Below are 6,000 nucleotides of genomic sequence, written 5' to 3' on the forward strand. Positions count from 1 at the left end.
AGCTTCTGCCTTTTTTCCTAGGCTATCTCATTTGTTATTTCTCACACTGTTATTTTCCCTCACCTCCCCTGTTGGGGTGGCCAGACCAGCCACCCTCCTTGGCTTGGGCCCTGTCATGGATGGATGCTACCTTGCTGCAGAGGAGCAAGCAGAGCCCCGGGAAGCAAGCACAGCCTGCCTGCTCTTCACTTGGGGGTCCCCCAAACCACCTTCTCCTCTGCAGTGCTCCTGCAAGAAGACAAAACGTCAAACAGGCTCCCCAGGGTCTTTCAGAGCTCTCAATTACTTACTGGCAATAGGGTTGCACTGGGCATGAAACGTCAGACATTATGGTAACAGTTTTAGCTAGATCCAACGTGTGATTCATTTACAGTTTAAACAGAGTTTTACAGGAATTATGACAGAGCTTAAAATAGGCCAATGTTAACTCTCCTTTTGTTTCTCTTTTTGGCCGCATAGATCCAAATCTAATATAAATCGCGAGTGATGACAAGTCTGGTATTTAGAAGAGCCAAGTTTAAGTTAGTGGGCAGTAATAGCTAGACTGTAACAAAAGCCTCATCCCTCCTGCAGGCTCTCAACCATTCCCAGAATGTGAACAGCCTTCTACCCATGTGGAAAGCGGGAAGAGAGCAACACTGCCCTTTCCAGTTAGCCACTGAAGGGCTAAGGACTGGGAAAGATGCTCCATAATGGTATTGGAAGGGTGTGGGGGAAGGTCTGCAAGTCTGGGGAGGAGGAGAATGAAGGGATTATTTTAGATTTTGATGTAGGAAAGATCTCTCCTCTCGATTGTGGTGTTATTTCTGAATATTTTTTAGAAATACTCTTCCTTAGCTGTAACTTCATAACTCCTCCCTGCAGTATAAACTAATCTATAGCAGTTGCAGAAGCTACGGTCTTTGAAGTGCTGGAAGGGAAGGGGAAAGGAAAGGGAGTGAAAGGGAAACACTGGAAGACGATGGGAACTCTAGCTTAATTTCAGAGAGAGATCACCCCTGAATTGTCTTGACTTCAAATTTGAACTTGGCATTATCCTGTATTCCACCTATTTCTGCAGCTGTGCTGATTAGTTGGCAAAAAGTATGTTTCAGTATGACAGTGTATTGATCGATAAACACTTCAAGATACCTAATTTCTAAGTTTGGGCTCTTGGGAGCACGTATTGGTCCTTGCTTGCCATTTTGAAAACCTAGCTGATCCAGATTTAAAAAACAGCTTTGAAGACCTAGAATTCCAAAACCAGAAACAGTTTCTGGAGGAAATCTCAACCGTTGATAAGACTTGTGATAATCAAATATGGTCATTTATTTAGACAAGGCAGTAGAAACTGATTCGTGATGTTGAGATACAAGGAAGTGAAAGGTGTTTTCTCCACACTATAAATATACCCATTTTACAAAAGAGTCTAGTCTTAAATGCATTAGCATGCAATACGGAGCAAAGATTGTTCTTGATCGGACACTCCAGCTGGAAACCGTTTCTCCCTCTTTGCTTTTAGGTGTACTTGAGAGCCAGGGGCACGGGTGTAGAGATGTTAACTTGTAAGACTACAGCCCAGAGGAGGTAAGGGCAGCTGTCAGGGCTCATGGTTGGATGAGGAAATATTTGGGCAATGTGAAAGCAATGACAGTATGTTACTGGCAGAGGAACATTGAACTTCATTGTCTCTGAAGGAGAGCTTTCATTGTTTGGGCTGACAAAACTGCCTGTGGTTTTTTCGTTTTTCTTTCACTGAGGAAAAAAAAAAGGGGGGGGGGAAAGTCCCAGAAATTCAAATTGTGTACACCTGAGTCAACACACGCTTCCTCACCTCCCTGAGAAGAATGGAGAGGTTGAGTGGGAACTAGATCTGACAAGACAGTAGTATATCAACAGCAGTGGTTAAAAAAATACATGCTGGCACTCCCTGAAGAGAAACACAAGCCCCCCCCAGCCACGTATTCCTTTTGTTTTCTGTGTGTGCACTCAACTAAAGATGCGGATACAAGCAAAATGGCTTGTTCTTCTCTGTTGTGTACCATGAAGTCTGGTGCCCTTGCCCAGCACAGTTGATGTTTGTTTTCACTTGTGAATTGTACCAGCCTGGCAGGGAAACATGTTCACTTGCTTTGGGTGATGATACAAGGCGCAGTGCAGAAGCATGAGGCTTCATTTTGGAGCAGGTAATTTGTGTGCATGGCCATATATATCTTAGATCGTAGCAAACGCTCCAGAAACAGTATGCCACAGGGATGGAAATGCTCTCCTGCATTTGTAGGGGAAAATGTGAAAGAGCTCGTGGGGGCGTGGACATATTACCTGGTGTCCTGAGAAGGGAGCTGCCTGCAGTCTGTATTCAGCAGGGTGTCACCTGGGGTGAATGAGCTCAGTGGGAAGTGCTGAGAGCAAGCCGTGACCCAGCTGGCTTTGTGTCTCGCTCCAGGTGAGAAGGAGCCACAGATCAGGGGTCCTTTTTGAAGACAGAGCTTGTAAGGAAGAGGTTGTGCTTGTTTTGAGCTTGTTTTTAAAATGCAGGTGAAGGAAAACTGGTAAGTGGCCCTCTCTGCTCTATAAGGAAATAGTTGCTTGTCTTTTTGAACTAAGCGTAAGGAGCTCTTTAGCAGCCTCGTCTTGTGAAAGGTATGGAAAATGGGTTCAACGCACAAGAGTGACTGGTCATCCTGATAACACAACGGAGGGAGATGTGGTGTCTCCTGGAGCTGATAATGCACAGCTTGTGTCACGCACAGCTTGTCTGCTGTTCTGCAGTTGAGTCTGGAGGGCTTCTTTCAGGGGATTGTGGTAGAGGGTTGCAAACACAGCACCCTCACGCTATCTCCACTGAAACAGGCAGGAGCCCTCGTAGGGGCCAGCTTTTGCACTCGTCTTTCATCCAAGTCCTGTGAAATGCCTTCCCTCTGTAGGTAAGTGTTCCTTGCTGCTGCTTATCCCTCAGGGCATCAGCTCTGTGTTCAGGTGGGATCTCAGGCCATAGTCCAATCCCTCGTACAGGGAGAGGTCTGAAACTCACACGGTTATTATTCGTTCACCTATTTGCTTTTCTGAGTGCGTGTGTTGGCAGGCCTTCATCTGCCTGTGGACAGCCTGTGCCTAGCGGGACAGCAAACACTCCTACCCTTGTATGAGTTTGTATCTGTTTTTTCACTTGCCTAAACTTACCTTGCAAATTAAAGGGAGAATTTCGTATCAATTACGTCTTTTGAAAGCCAGGTCTGACTTGAAGCTTAGCACTCTACCGTTAACTTGTGTTCGATGTACAATGAACAAAACTAATTTGTGGAGAAAATGTAAGCAATGAGTATTTGAACAAAAAAATCCTCTGTTCAAAGTATGTTTTGGGAAGATACACGGGTGCTTGCAAAGGCAGAAAGGAAGGTGAGTGGGGAAAAACTGACCTAGGAAATGGTTTGGAAAAGTGTGTGTCTAGTGCAATTTGTTCCGAATAACTCTCTGAAAGCCAGAGAAGAGGAGGAGCAGAGGGAGTCAACTGAAAGTCGTTTGGTTTGGTGCAGGCAACTTCTGGCAGAAACTATATGTTTTTAAGCAGGAACAGTTACTTCCCAAAATGCAGTGACCTTGGCTGCCTGTCTCCATGCCAGCTCTGAGCATGCTTCTGGTTTTGAAGGTCAGTGTGCATTGAAAGCTGTGCTGCTGGGAACAAAACCAATGTGGAATGTCTTTATTTCCATTCATGCAAATATCTCACACTGCTTTTCCTGCCTGGCCCTGGTGTCCTTTACAAAACCAGTAGCGAGGCACTTCCATGAGCCAACGCCGTTTCAAACCTGTGACAAAGCCCTTTTCAGTAGATGCTGATGGCTGTTCTGCATGTCAGAAAAAGTTAACGTTTTAGCACGGGGTTGTGTAGTTTACAGTTTCAAGGAATTCTAAAACCTCGTGTGGGTTTCTGAAATCCCTGGGATGGAAATGTAACAGACCAACGGGAGCTTTCAAAATCTCCATCTGGGTTGGTCACTCTGTAAACATAGCAGAAGTTATCTCCATGTCCTCTCTGAGAAGGTGAATTTGGGAGGATTCAGGGGGTCACAGCTGTCAGCACATGAGAGAGAAGATGACACTTCTCAGTGGTGGGAATAGAGGTGTTGAAGGAGGACGGACAGCGGGTTGGCTTGGCTGTACCCGCGGTCCTCCTCTGCCCGTGCACGCTCTCTGGATGGCTGTCGTGGCCGTGCCCGCCATGCGGCATCAGGATGAATGGAGGGATGAGCTTCTACTCCCTTTAGCACGGGGGACACAAAAGCGGTCAGCAGTGGTATTAATCCTTCTGCGTGTCCCATTGTATTGGTGCAGGAGAAGCTCAGGAGGGTCCTTCTAACAAGGTGATTAAATCAGCCAAGCTTTTGCTAATCCTTCTCCAGAAAAGCTGTCTGGTGTGCGTTATCGCCCATGCCAAGCCTTAGTAATTCACACAGAGCCTTCAACGGGTGCTTACCTTGTGCCGCTCTGGAGATGCTGAAGTGCCCTGGGCCACTTCAGGTCTATCAACCTAACCTGTCAAAATGTGGAATATCCGAGTCCTTCTCTAATACAGAAGGACTGAAACAAAATGCAGGGCCCTGGATGGTGAAAATGGTATTAGCATTTATAGCACTTATTTCCATTCCCAAAAGAAAATAAAATCATTAATATGTGTGAAAGTAGGCTGTATTTCATTAAAAGCCAGTTTCAGGTACATCCAGCAGCATAAAAATAGGAAAACTGAATTGCATGCTTAGTGTGTAGTTTCTGTATTACAAAATCAGTGTAATTTATGGTGTCTGAAGTGTTACATAAACACTAATCTTACAAGTATACGGAGGAGGAACTTAGCTTTCTCCTGCTTGGCTGAGTGTTCCACACCTGTTCAGAAATGCATTACCAGTTAAAATACTTCTCAAAAACGGAGCCAGATCTTTAACTGGGATAAATCAGTAAAGTATCCTGCCTTCAAGGAAGCTGTAAATCATTTCCATGAGCTGAGAATCTGTTTCCCCTCTCAGTTGCCTGTTTTTTCCTTGAGTGTCTTCACGGACGTTATCCTATTTGATTCTCTCTTGGTTTACCAAAGATATATCAAAGGCCCACATTTCTTAAGAAAATGTGTGTGAGGGAGCATTTGCACTTGAATTTAGGAAGAAGGCTGAGCAAGCAGTTAAAGCTGGACCTCCTGTGTCTAGGACGAACTGCACAGCAATTTGTTGCTCGGGGAATGGAGTTTTCTGGGTAATTTAGAAGGTGCTGTCTTGGCCCGGCTGCCAGTTCAAGGCTGTTTGTATGGGCTGTGTGAATTGGGACTCAAGCTGAAGAACTTTAAGGGAAATGAGGAAAACTTATTTATTTGTTAGGACTGAGATGCTCAAAGCAATTTTAACAAGTAGCAACTTAATCTTGTTAAAGTAGGACTGTCGTGGCAGATAATTTGAGCCTGACCAGGCTAGTTGTGACCAGTAGTTTAGAGAAACTCTTTTCTTAGTTTTAATGATTAAGAGTTCTAATTTGTATAAATAAGATATGCAGTCTCTTATCTGTCTTTTCCCTACTTCAGATTCTCGGCACTGGAAGATCAGTGAGTGATGCGGATAACGCGATAGCAGTTCAGCGTTCTTGCTTTTGAATGGTGTGAGGTAATGCAGTGGGTAAGCTGTGCATCCTGGCAGCGGGTCTGAGCTCTGTGTGTTCAGCTGTCTTTTCCTTACTTCAGATTCTCGGCACTGTTTGTGTAGGAAGATCAGTGAGTGATGCGGATAACGCGATAGCAGTTCAGCGTTCTTGCTTTTGAATGGTGTGAGGTAATGCAGTGGGTAAGCTGTGCATCCTGGCAGCGGGTCTGAGCTCTGTGTGTTCAGCTGATCTCCAGCTGTGCAGCTCTACGATGGCTCCGGAGATGCCAGGTGTGTGGAGTGCGTTTTCTGCCCCATGATTTCAAGGCTTCCCTAGTCTTGCTGAATAAACTTGGAAGCTTGAGCTCTCTTTGAGAGAACTGGAGCTGTCTTTTGA

Source organism: Cariama cristata, unplaced genomic scaffold (assembly GCF_000690535.1).
Source record: "Cariama cristata isolate BGI_N322 unplaced genomic scaffold, ASM69053v1 scaffold503, whole genome shotgun sequence".
NCBI classification, from domain to species: Eukaryota; Metazoa; Chordata; class Aves; order Cariamiformes; family Cariamidae; genus Cariama; species Cariama cristata.